The sequence below is a fragment of the Chiloscyllium punctatum genome, chromosome 27, assembly GCF_047496795.1.
Source record: "Chiloscyllium punctatum isolate Juve2018m chromosome 27, sChiPun1.3, whole genome shotgun sequence".
Taxonomy (NCBI): Eukaryota; Metazoa; Chordata; class Chondrichthyes; order Orectolobiformes; family Hemiscylliidae; genus Chiloscyllium; species Chiloscyllium punctatum.
Window position 1 is genome coordinate 8150751 of NC_092765.1, and position 14367 is coordinate 8165117.

Genomic DNA, 14367 nt, shown 5'->3' on the forward strand with positions numbered 1-14367 from the left:
TGACAAGTTGGAGGCTTGTGACTGGGATAATGTGGGGGAGGGAGAATGAGGAAACTGTTGAAACCCACATTCATCCTGCGTGGTTGCAGGGTCCCAAGGTGGAAGATGAGGCATTCTTCCTCCAGGTGTCAGGTGGTTAGGGTTTGGTGATGGAGGAGGCCCAGGACCTGCATGTCATTGACAGAGTGGGAGGGGGAGTTGAACTGTGGGGTTGATGGGTTCAGGTGTCCCAGAGATGTTCTCTGAAATGATCCGCAAGAAGGTGTCCTGTCTCCCCGATGTAGAGGAGACCACATCGGGTGCAACAGGTACATTAGATGACATTGGTGGCAGGGGAAGATGCGGGGAGTGGGGTTAGGGCTGGTGGGGGACGTGGAGCTGACAAGGGAGTCACAGAGGGAATGGTCTCTCTGGAATGCTGAAGGGGTGGGAAGGGAAATATGTCTCTGGTCGTGGGGTCCATTTGTAGGTGGTGGTAGTGACGGAGGATGATACGATGTATGTGGAGGTTAGAGGGTTGGAAGGTGAGGACCAGGGGGTGTTCTGTTCTTGTTGCATTGGGAGAGTGGGGTTCAAGGGCGGTGGTGCAGGAAGTGGAGGAGATGCATTGGAGGGAAGGGAAATTGCGATCTTGGAAGAAGGAGGCCATCTGGGACAGAGCCCCTCCTGGTCCTCACCTTGCACCCCACCAACCTCCGCATTCATCGCATCATCCTCTGCCACTTCCGCCACCGACAAACAGACCCCACTCCACACCCCTATCAGCGTTCCCCAGAGACCATTCCCTCCGCAACTCCCTCGTCAGGTCCACATCCCCCACCAGCCAACACCCCACGCTCAGCACCTTCCCCTGCCACCACAGGAAGTGCAAAACCTGTGCCCACATCACTCTCCTCACCTCCGTCCAAGGCCCCAAGGGATCCTTCCACATCTGACAGAAATTTACCTACACCTCCACTAATGTCATCTACTGTATCCATTGCACCTGATGTGGTCTCCTCTACATCAGGGAGAGAGGAGACCTTCTTGCAGATCATTTCAGAGAACATCTCTGGGACAGCTGCATCCACCAACCTCACCGTCCCTTGGCTGAACACTTCAACTCCCCCTCCCACTCCATCAAGGACATGCAGGTCCTGGGCCGCCTCCATCGCCAAACTCTTACCGCCCGACGCCTGGAGGAAGAACACCTCATATTCCACCTTGGGAACCTGCAACCACACAGGATCAAAGTGGATTCCACCAGTTTCCTCATTCCCCCTCCCCCCACATTATCCCAGTCCCAAGCCTCCAACTCGGCACCGCCCTCCTGGCCTGTCCATCACCTTACCCATCTATCCACTACAACCCCCTCTCCGACCTATTGCCTTCTCCCTCACCTTCATCTACCTATCGCATTCTCGGTTACATTCATCCCACCCCCACTCCCCTCCCATTTATCTCTCAGCCCCCCAGCACACAAGCCTCATTCCTGATGAAGGGCTTATGCCCAAAACACCGATACTCCTGCTCCTTGGATGCTGCTTGACCTGCTGTGCTTTTCCAGCACCACACTCTCGACTCTGATCTCCAGCATCTGCAATCCTCACTTTCTACTCTACCCTAGAGCCACAAGTACCCTCTGAAGGAGGTGTAACTTGCAGCAGTAGAACCTTTAACAACACCAACTATTCAATCCCAATTACATATCGGCTGGTTTATAATTAGAGAGATGCATTTAAGGAGAAGCTAGTTAAACACAAGGGGGAGAATGAAGCAGAAGGATAAAATGATATGGTTAAATGACATGGGTTAGACTCAAGTGGAGCATAAATACTGGCTTAGGCCAGATGGACCAAGTGGCCTGTTTCTGTGCTGCAAATTCTATGTAACTTTCGATAGCTCTAATCTATGTTATCCAATAACAAAGTGATTAAAATGGCTGGAGTAACTTTCTCACTGTGTTAAGTTGGTAGAAATGAAATAAATATAGACATTAAATAGAGTCTTGTTTCAGCATTACTACGGACTGAAGGGGTGGTATCAGGAAGCAGTATTTGTACATGACAATGGTTCTGATAGATTTAATGTTGAAGCTATATTAGGGTCCACCCAATCTGATGGTGTCACATAGTCTGTGGATGGGGAAGAGCAGTCCTGGGACACAGGCCCTGATAGAGACCAATGTGTCATCTAAAGCTCCTGATAGTCTTTGTTGTTATGTGTAGCAAGTCAATGTAATTTGTGCTTATCATGCAAAAATCTGCATTTTCTCCTCTTTTCATTAAGACTTAACAGTGATCTATCTTTTACCTCTGCTAATTATATAGTCCTTTTGATCCAATACAGAAAGGAGGATTGATAGCAGAACTCTATCCCAATGACAACCTAGCAGTGGTTGATACTGTAACATGTAACATGGTGATCAGTGGTGGGATTGTTGCAGAAATACCTCAAGATAACAATGAGGCAAAAAAAATCAATTCAACACAGAAGGAAATATTTTGGCAGAAAAGTAAGTTTTCCACTTTCAGAAGATTTGCACTTTAAGAAGACGCAGCAGCATAGCACCATCAACGCTGCAGAAGAAAACTTTCACCTCGGAGTTGGTAAGAATCATCGGAGCCCCGACAGTATGGAAATAGGTCATTCAGGCCACCAAGTCCACAACAACCCTCTGAAGAGCAACCCACCCAGATTGCCCCCATCCCTGTAACCCTGCATTTCCCATGGGTGACCCACCTAACTCACATATCGCTGAACACTATGGGGAATTTAGCATGGCCAATCGACCCTAATCTGCATATCTTTGGACTGTGGGAGGAAATGGGAGCACCTGGAGGAAACCCACCCAGACACAGGGAAAATGTGCAAACTCCACACAAACAGTCACCCAAGGGTGGAATTGAACTCAGACCCCTGGTGTTGTGAGGCAGCAGCACTAACCACTGTGAGTAGAAGTAGAGAGAGAGCCTCTACAAAAGTGTTGCCTTTTAGGATTGTCGAAAAGTATATCTCCACAGAAAATGGATTTAATGTCGGACTTTTTAAAGCAAAGCATTTTTGCACAAAAACGGAATACTTGCCTGTTGGAAATTCAAATACAATGTATTGCCTTTGTTTATTCAACCTAATATCTCATGATGTGACTCAGTGTGAAAGCTGGTTTGATCATGCTCCTGTTTTACAGATCATTCTACAGAGTGGAAGGTGCTACATAAATGTAAGTTGTTGCTGTGTAGTAAAGAAGTTGTCAGTCCAGTTTCTTAATAGAAAGCCACTCAGATCATAGTAGCTTAACAACAGGCCATTCAGCCCCTCGAGCCTGTTCCACCATTCAATGAGATTATAGTTGATCTGTGGCCTAACTCCAGATACTTGCCTTTGGCTCATATCGTGGAACACATTGACATAACAAAAAAGTATCTATCTGAGATTTCAAAGTAACCACTGATGATGCACCCACAGTCATTTGTGGAAGAGAGTTACAAACCTCGATCATACTTTATGTGTAGAAGTATTTCCTAACATGGCTCCTGAATAGTCTGGCCCTAATTCTAAAACTAAGACCCCAGTTCTAGAATCCTCAACAAGTGGAAATCATTTATCTTTATCTACCCTGTCTGTTCCTGTAAACATCGTGAAGACTTTGATCAGATTGTCCCTTAACCTTCTAATTTCTGGAGAACTGAAACTGAGAAAGGGTTTGGAGGGATATGGGCCGGGTACTGGCAGGTGGGACTAGATTGGGTTGGGATATCTGGTCGGCATGGACGGGTTAGACTGAAGGGTCTGTTTCCATGCTGTACATCTCTATGACTCTATGACGTGAAAGCAGACTCTGGTTCCTTGCCTGTTGTTGTGCAGCTCCCTTACCTTCAAGATCTCCCCTTCCTCCACTTGTAGTGACCTTTGATATCACAATGCCCTGAACCCAAGGCAGGCACTGGAGAGCATTTCATATATGATCTTGTGAGCTGCAAAATGAGCAAATTTCACGAAGGGACAACTGCCATAAAATAACAAAAGAAAACCAAAAAGTCATGTGCAGTGCTACCAATTTAGCAGAAATTTACAAGCAGTTTTGTTTCACTGCACAACAAAACCTGCTGCGGAGGAAGATATTTGAAGATGAATACAGAACTAATAAATAGAAGGGAGGAAGCAATAAGTCTTTGAATATATCACCAGATGCTCAATGAATTGGTGCAGCAAGTGTGTATTTGTTGTGTCAGATCACGATGAATTTTAAATGTCACCAGGTCTTGGTGCTATTGACAAGTTCCGTCTGCAGGCAATGATGGATTGAATGATGAACTAACTCTTCAAATGGCATTTTGAAGTGTTCTATTTGCAATTTGTAATGCTGCTTTCCCACTTCATTCCATTTGTTAGATTTGAATTAATCATCAAACACGCTTCTCTGCAGTCAGCTTAAATCCACACAAAAGAAAGACTACTTTACTTTTGACCTGAAAGACTCACTCGTGTCTTCACTGTAAAATTTTTACGTCTTTCTGTTTTTTCACCCATTGGCATCATCTTCATTGGCATTTCAAGATTACTAAATTGAACAATATTTAAACAGGACTGTGACAAATTCCTGTCTATTGTTTTGACAAAGAATGAAGTGTTTACGGCTTTGTTGAAGGGACAGACAAAAGAGCTGAATCCGAACATATCATAGAACAAGACAGCACAAAATGCCATTTGGCCCACTCTGTTTCTACTAGCTCTTGAAAAGAGGAATCGGATTAGTCCCTTATGCCCTTGTCTTTCCACATAGCCCTAAAGAATTATTCTTTTTCAGCCTTCCTTCCACAATCATTTTGAGCAATAAATTCCAGATTGCAACAACTACATTTAAAACAAATTCCACACATTCCTTTCTTTTCTTTGACAATCATGTTTAAACTGCTGACAGCCACTTGTAGAAACAATTTCTTTATTCTGACTGATTCATTATTAGCCTCATACAGCATAACCTTAATACATCAGCACAACAAAGTTTTGTTAAAATTGCCAGTCAGAGTGAACAGTATGTACACAATCAGTAGATAATGTTATGGACTAAGCCAGACCACTCAAAACATTCTTAAGCAGGCAGCCCAAATCATAACTTTGCAATTTGTTTCGGTACGTGTACAGTGAAAATTACCCAGAGTAGGCTATCGAAGTTGACTACCAGGCTTTTCAGCAGACAAAACGTTATTCACAAAATTACATAATGAAGCACAAAGAACAAAATAAACAACCCCACTAGAACTCAGCCTATCCAAACTAGACTTAATTATGCTGCTCCGAATATACATAACAGTTCAATAAGCAAACTCCCTTTAAAAATCAGTATAAATGGAATACATGCTTACAGGTTGAAGTTGAAGGGCAGGAAGAGAGAGTGAGAGTCTCCACACAGGTCCCTGTTGAACTCCTCACCAGTCCAGACTGAACAAAACTGCTCAGCTCAACTACCTTTCTTTATACAGGTCACTTCTAAAATATGATCACTTTGGCCTGAAGTCTCATCTGTTTACAAATAAACAAAAGGCCTCTCAAAATCCTTTTCATCTCTGTACCAAACCAGACTGGTCAGACCCCGGCCCGGTTTATTACCCCTCTGAAAAAAATCAAGGACAATATATCCGTGAGCCAAGGAACAACTTTTTTTAAAAAAGGGACTAACTTTGTGACACCTCCCCCGTTAAAAAAAGAACAATCAATACCAAAAGATGTCTCCATTTTTAACCCTTCAAAACCTGGTTAGTAGTCTAAACACACATAGACACTATACTAACGATAAACATGCAAATATGACAATTCCATGCAAATTCAGGCCGCAGTACAGTCACCACTGACCGCCTCCATAACTCATTCAAGTCTCAATAACTGATGGGCAATCAGATTTTCGTGACCTTCCACATGTACGATTGTCAAATTGAATGGCTGCAACAACAAGTTCCATCTCAACAGGGGGCTGGCATTTTTGTCCTTAGGTTTTTCCACAAATGTCAATGGGTTATGATCAGTGTATACGATTGTCTCAGACACATAGCTGGTAATATAAACACTGAACTGTTGTAATGCCAACACCAAGCTCAAAGTCTCTTTCTCCACCATTGAATATTTCTGCTGATGAACATTCAACTTCCTGGAAAAATACCTGATGGGTCTTTCTATTCCCTCATTACCCTCCTCCAGGAACACTGCACCAAAACCCACATCACTGGCATCAATAGCCACCTTCAAAGGCTTCGTATAATTCAGTGTGGCCAATACTGGGGCAGTGGTTAACACAGGTTTTAGGCTGTCAAATGCCTTTTGACGGTCTGCTGTCCACTGAAACTTCTTGACCTTTTTTAACAATTCGGTAAGTGGAGTAGCCACGCTGCAAGAGTTCGTGCACACTTTCGGTAAAATCCACCCAACCCCAGGAACCAGAGTACTGCTTTTTCCATTGACGGTGTGGGAAATTCCCCAATTACTTTTGTTTTTGCATCCATGGGGCCATTTGTCCATGTCCAGTAACTTGGCCCAGGAAGGTAACTTAGGCTTTGACAATTTTAGCTTGGTTTACCACCAAGCCTACATTCCGAAATCACAGGTCATCAATATACACCACACAGTTGGGTAACCCGGCAATGACCTTAGTCGTCAGTCTCTGAAATGTGGCTGGAGCATTTTTCATACCAAATGGCATGACTTTGAACTGACATAGTCCAGTTGGCGTTATGAAAGCAGAAATTGCCTTTGCTCCCTCTGACAAAGGCACCTTTGAGCAAGTCCAACTTAAAAATGTAAGTTACTTGTCCCACCTTTTCGACACAGTCCTCCAACCACGAATGTGGATATGCATCAGTATGTGTAACAGTGTTGACTTTGCAGTAGTGGGCAGTGGCTCAGTGGTTAGCACTGCTGCCTCACAGTGCCAGAGACCCAGGTTCAATTCCTGCCTCAGGCGACTTGGAGTTTGCATGTTCTCCCCGTGTCTGCGTGGGTTTCCTCCGGGTGCTCCGGTTTCCTCCCACAATCCAAAGATGTGCAGGTTAGGTGAATTGGCCATGCTAAATTGCCCGTAGTGTTAGGTGAAGGGGTAAATGCAGGGGAATGGGTCTGGGTGGGTTGCGCTTCGGCGGGTCAATGTGGACTTGTTGGGCCGAAGGGCCTGTTTCCACACTGTAAGTAATCTAATCTAGTCCACACATAACCTTTGGGTACCAGCTGGCTTTGGCATTATGACTATGGGGGATCTCCAGTCACTGCAACTCACTGATTATGCCATCTTGGAGCATGCGCTGTATCTCCTTCTGAACCTGTGGCAACTTTAGGGTGTTATGTCTATAAGGACGTTGCTTAATCAGAACAGCATCTCCTATATCTACATCATCCGCAATTAGGTTAGTGATTCCCAGTTTATTTCTGTATTTGATAGTAATAACTCTTTTAGGTCATTTCAATTTTCTTGTGGAAGATAATTCAATAATTTATCCCAATTTTTGACAACTTCCTCATTGTCCAATTTGATTTGAGGAATGTCCAATTCAGAATCCTCTGAACTTGGTTCTTCCTTCTGTGCTGTAATCATGAACACCTTCTCCTCTTGCTTTCCTTCCCTCTCAAAATATCTTTGGAGCATATTTACATGACACACTCTGTGAGATTTCTTCCTGTCTGGAGTCCTTATCAAGTAGCTCATCTCACTCAATTTCCTCTCGATTTGATAAGGTCCACTAAATCTGGCTTTTAAAGGCTCACCTGTGACTGAAAGTAACACAAGTACCTTATCCCCAGTCGCAAAATTGCACATTTGTGATTTCTTATCTGCTTCCTGTTTCATTGTATGCTGTGATACTTTTAAATGCTGTCTAGCCAACTCTCCAGATCTATTTAATTGTTCTCTAAAATTTGACACACAGTTGAAATGGTTGGTCTCCGAACTCTGACTTATTAATTTCCCCTTAATCAATCATAATGGTCCTTTTATTTAATGCCTAAACGTAACTGAAATGGACTGAATTTGGTCAATTCATTTGGAGCATTTCTGATCGTAAAAAGTACTAACAAAACTCCCTTATCCCAATCATCTGGATAATCCTGACCATAAGCCCTCAACATGGTCTTTAGTGTTTGATGCCATCTCTTCATGATCCCTGCAATTCTGGATGGTACAAAGTAGATTTGAATTGCTTTATTCCCAAGTTATCCATAACCTCCTTGAATAGTTTGGACATGAAACCTGATCCTTGATCTGACAGGATCTCTATTGGTAATCCGTATCTAGTAAAAAACTTAAGTAGTTCTTCTGCAACCCTTTTAGTTGTGATGTTGCATAATGGGATTGCCTCTGGAAATCTAGTCAATACATCCATTATTGTTAATAAATACTTATTCCCATTTTTTGTTTGAGGTAGGGACCTATGCAATCAATCAAGACTCTTGTGAATGGTTCCTCAAATGTTGGAATAGGTATTAAAGGTGCAGGTTTTATTACTGCCTGTGGTTTTCCAATGAGCTGACATGTATGACACGTCTGGTGAAATTCAGCTACATCTTTCTGTAGTCCAGGCTAGCACAATGTCTGTATTTTAGCCTGTGTTTTCCTCACCCCTAAATGACCTCCAAATGGTAGCTCATGCGCTACTTGTAGCACCTCCTTTCTATACCATACTGGCAAAACAATTTGATGAATCTCTGCCCATTTCTCATCTGCTTGAATGTGTGATGGTATCCATTTCCTCATTAAGACACTATTTGTTAAGTATTAACAGACAGGAATGCATTCGCTTACTTTCTCTGTAAATTCCTTTTGTATAACTGTTTTAAGTTCTCATCTTTCTGCTGTCATTCAATCAACTTAGTACATCTAAAGATACTTGCATGTTTACATAGTTGTTCCTGCTCTGTCCCACATATTTGATCAAGGAAAGTCTCGGATAAAGCCATGTCAGCTTCCTTAACTGTGCCTTTTGATCTCTCCTGCTTCAGCTTGTGCCCCTGTGATCTTGTGATCACACAAATCAGGGAAAATCCCTGGATAAACATTCTCCATGTCTTCAGTTGACTGTGCCTCCACTGGCTTTTCAACTAGACTAGGCAGCATGCTACTGATGAATCAGCTATGTCATTTGCAAGGACAAATTGTATTCCTGGAGCTGAGAGTTTATCCAATACTCCATTCACAAATTCTCCACTCTTCCCTGGACTCTCTAACCTCACTTTATATAATTGAGCACTTTTCGTCTCACCATGAATTCCTGTTACCAGTACCTTTTCTGGCTATAGTCCCTCAGGAGTGCATATCTCCTCATCCTTCAGCATTACAAACAGAGAGGATCCTGTGTCCCTTAATATTGGAATCTCCTTACCTACTGCTCCGAGCCTATGTGAATAAACTTTACTCTTGCATGTATTGTTTTTAAGCAAATATGGTACATCCCCCTTAATCAACCTCTGATCATCTTGTACACTCTGAGGCAGTTGTCTAACTTCCCTCATGTTTTTTGTTACTAGTCCAACAAAACTTCCAGGCTTGTCTGGTTTTCCTACATCTGGCATTCTCCTAGTCCACCAACACTGTGATTTCATGTGACCCACTTTAATACAATGAAAACACTGGAGCTTTTTAAATTCTTTGTTCCCCCCCCCCCCCCAAGGGCTTCTTTTTTACCCTATGGTAAATTATCCTTGTGATTTTCACTGAGATCTATCTTTGCCTTTCCACGTGAGGGTTTCTCTTTGCCCCAATTTCTATCCCTCATGGACTGAAATTGATTCTGAAAGCCAAACCATGTTTTATGGACCAGCTCATAATCATCAGCCACTTTAGCTGCTAACCTTGCTGTTTTAACTCTCTGCACTTCCACATGGGTTCGCACTACTTCCTCACTGAGTCGACAGTCTTTATCTCCAGCCTTTTAAGCTGACTTCCCTTTTTCAGTGTCAGTATTTGAAGTTCAAAAGCTCTCCCTTTTTCTCTCTCTTCTGTTTCTAATTATAACTCAAACTGTTTCATTTTTGCTGCCCTTTCCTTATCTCTCGCCTCTAACTCAAGCTGCTTCATTTGCAACGGAATCCTTGCCATCGCTATAGATTCTGATGGTTTCTCCAGCAAGTTTAAATGCTGAGCTACTGCTGTAATTATCTCTCCTTTTCTCGCAGAAGCAGGCAGCTCCAACCCCAGCTTCTCTGCTAATTCCTGCAGCTTGGTCTTATTCACTTTTTGCAAAATTTCCAAAGTCACTGCATCCACATCCACATCCACATAACTTTTGGCCGTTCCTATCCCAAACTTTGTCTACCCAACCAAACCAACACCCAAAATAAAGATACTAGCACTGATTAAAGATACTCACTGATTAAAATCCCGAAAAGAGCCCCCAATCTGTTAGGGACTAGGCCAGACCACTCAAAGCCTTCTTAAGCAGGCAGCTCAGATCATAACTGTGCAATTTGTTTCAGTAAGTATACAATGAAAATTACCCGAAGTAAGTTAACAAGATTGACTACCAGGTTTTTAAACAGACAAAAATTTATTCACAAAGTTACACAATGAAATGCAAAGAACAGAATAAAGAACCCCTACAGGACTCAGTCTATCCAAACTAGATTTAATTATGCTGCTCTGAATAGACACAACAGTCCCAATAAGCAAGCTCCATTTAAAGACCAGTATAAATGGAACACATGCTTACAGGTTGAAGTTAAAGGGCAGAAAGAGAGACAGAGACAGAGAAAGCATTTCCATACAGCTCACTGTTGAACCCCTCACCAGTCCAGACTGAACTAAGCTGCTCAGCTCAGCTCAGCTGGGGAGCTGACCACTCCCCTTTCTTTATACAGGTCTCTACTAAAATGTAACCACTTTGGTCTGAAGCCTTATCTGTTTACTTATGAACAAAAGGCCTCTCAAAATCCTTTTCATCTCTGTACCAAACCAGACTGATTGGAGCCCGGCCTGATTTATTACTCCTCTGAAAAAAATCAAGGACAGAATATCCTCACGCCAAGAAACAACTTTTAGCAAAAAATGGGACTAACTTTGTGACAATAATAATCTATTACTGGTGCCATGGAAAACTGGAGCACAGGTAGTATCAGATTGGCCAAGATTGTTAAAATAGTTACTTTGAGTTCAAGACCCACTCCAAAGTTACGAACAGCGAGTTTTGGTTGATACTCCTGTGTAGTACTGAGGGAGTGCTGCACAGCCAGAAAGTGAGATGTTACATCAAAGCCTCATCTTCCCACTTAGGCAGATGCGTTTTTTTTGAAGAAACACAGGAGTCTTTTCTTGTGCCCTATCCCATGCTTATTCCTCCAGCACAATTACAAAAACACATTGTCTGGTCCTTATCATACATCTATTTGTGTGAGGATTGATCCTTAGATTACAGAACTAATCACTTCAAAGCACTTCAAGCCATCTTAAAGCTTCGAAAGTTGTCATATAAATGAAAGTCTTATCTGTTTCCAAAGCAGAAAATAAGAATGCCTTTGTGTCCTCAGAATATTCTAAATCTCAGCAGAAACAACAGTATATTGTCACTTCTTTAGGACAAAACACAGTGACAAATTTACTTGCAGCAAATCCCTATAATCAGCACATGAGAAAAAATATCTATTGAGCTGTTTTTGGGGTTATTGTTTAATGAAGAATGTTGGCCAGGACATGAGGATGCCTAATTCTGTCCCCTCCACATTTCACTTCAACTCTGATGAGGAATCATGTCGACTGGAAACGTGAGCTTGCTCTCTCTCCATGGATGCTGCCTGACCCGCTGTGATCTCCAGCATTTGTTGTTTGCAGTACAGATTCCAGCATCAGCAGTAATTTGTTCCTGTATTAGGATGCTTACTTTCCTTTAAATAAAACTATAGGGTCACTTCAAATTGAAAATCAGAATTTGGTTTCATGTCTTGTCCCTACCTTTGAGCTTGGAGGCCTGGGTTCAAGTCCCACTTGCTCCAGAAGTGTCACAATGTGCCTGAGCAGGTTGGATAAAGTTATTTATCAGTTCAGTTGACCCGTTGGTCTCATTGGCTAGTTTTGCTGGTTTTTCTTCGAGGATCTGGAATGGAAATGAAACTAGCACATTCTGCAGGTTTTCCTGTCTCCTGCTGTCAAAATGGAGACACTCTCCCTCTTCAAAGGCTATGAGGATGTTAACCCCCTGCCCTTTCACGGTCTGAAACAGAATCCATGATCCCTTGCTCAATTTTTAAAAATAAATAAATCTTCATAAATCTTCCCATTGTAATCTCAGTTTAAATTATGAATGTCCCAGTATTGCCACAAACATTAAATTCTTCCAATTAACTGCTTCTGTTTAACTCCATCCTCAATTTCTTTTTAACTGTCACAATAATTATTGTGAATAATTACTGTGCTCTGTAACAGTACTGTTCTCTCAGTGTAAATACAGGTTCTGCTCCTTCCTCTGTCTCCCTGCTTTCCTCCTGAGTGCTCCAGTTTCCTCCCACAGTCTAAAGATGTGCAAGTTAGAGTGGATTGGCCATGCTGAATTACCCATAGTGTCCAGGGATGTGCAGAGTAGGCGGGTTAGCAATGGGAAATGTAGGGTTACAGGGATGGGGTTGGGGAGTTGGTCTGGGTGGGATGCTCTTTGGAGAGTCAGCGTGGACTCGATGGGTTGTAGATTCTTTGATTTGTATGTGAAGGTGTACATCAAGTTCACGCCTTTCAATTCAGCGTGCAAGGGACTTTTCAGTGGCTGAATGGAATGTCCCAAAAGTTGGAATACTTATAATCCTGCTCAAACATCTGACATGTCAGTGATTAATGCCGCTAACTTATAACAGCAATTATTGATAGAGAACAGGCTTTAAATAGTTCATAGGATGTCTGAGATGGAGTGAAAAAGAGAATAGGTATTAACTGCGTAATTCAGAAGAGTGTTGTTGGACTTGAAATGTTAATTCAATTTCTCACTGCCCAGATGCTGCCAGACCTGCTGACAGTTTCCAGAACTTGTTGGGATTTTTAAAAAATACTGATTTCTGGCATCGGCAGTGTTTTGCTTTTGTCCCTGCTTCTGATGTTGACATCTCAATGAACACACCGACAAGAAAGCTTTAAATTGATGCAATTCAGTAGATTCATAAATGAAGGAGCAGGTCTCAAAAGTGGTGGGTGGTATCACAATATGATAGCCAGCTAGCTTCAGGACAGAAAGCTGTGGGTGGCAGTAAACAGCAGATATTTGGAGTGACAAAAGATGGGAAGTGGGGTCCCACAAAGATCACTGCTGGTGCCACTAGTGTTCATGATTTAAATTATATTTACATGAAAATATTGGACCTTGGATTCAAAAAATAACTTCCACATTTGAGGATCACACCAAATTCGAGGTGGTAGTCAACATTACAGGGAAGCATTTGATAAAAAGAACCATTGGAAAATGCATTTTTCATGTATAAATGTATTATTATGAGAAATAAGGAGGTCACATAGTACTTTGAAATTAGAAGTCGAACTGGAAACAGAGGAACTGGGGCAAAGGAATCGAGAAATAGTTACAGAAATTATTAAAAGTAAAGACACTGGTTAATGAGGCAAAACAAACCAAGCACTTGGATTGTTTTTAGAGCAATAATATTGAGAAATAAAAGAGTTATGTTAAACTTGTATCAGATTTGACTAGACCACATTTTAAAGTGGTCTGACCACACTGTAAAATAAAGGATGTAGGAGCACTGAAGCAGGTGCAAAACTGTTTACAAAGTGGACACTAAAAATGCAAAGGTTACACAGGAAAGGATGCAGAGACTATACTTCTGTTCTCCTGCAAACAGAAAAATGATGGGGTGAGCTAACAGATAACTTTAATAGTTGAAAAGGTTTTGACAGAGTACAGATAAAAAGAGTGGGAGAGAGAAGAAACAGCAGCCATGAGTGCAAGATGAAAGCAAAATACTGCTGGAAATCTGAAATAAAAACAGAAAATGCTGGAGAAACTCAGCAGGTTTGGCAGCATCTGTGGAGAGAAAACAGAGTTAATAGCTTGAGTCTATATGGTTTCTTTGGGACCAAAATATGTCAGAGCAGAAGGAGGCCATTCAGCCCATCAAGCTGAAAAAAACTCTCTAATCTTTCTGGAGGCAATCAGCTCTCCTCAGGAATGCTGTGCCCTGTAGCTGATGAATCGTTCAATGAGATCAGGGGTAATCTGATAATCCTCAACTCCACGTTCCTGCCTTTTCCCCAAAATGTCTGTCTCAGTCTTGAGTATAATTAATGCCCCAGACCCAAGAACCCTCTGTGGTAAAGAATTCCACAGATTGATTCTCCTCTGAGAGAAAGTATGCCTTCTTATCTCTGTCTTAAATAACAAACCCTTACTCTGAGATGATGCCTCTGGTCTCAAGCTCTCC

General features: G+C 42.2%; 1 protein-coding gene across 8 annotated transcripts in view; it reads left to right on the plus strand.

Annotated features, from left to right (window-relative positions):
- nkain1 (sodium/potassium transporting ATPase interacting 1) overlaps positions 1-14367 on the plus strand; it is a 548201-nt gene that overhangs the window by 255347 nt on the left and 278487 nt on the right. The gene's annotated exons all lie outside the window — the stretch shown is intronic.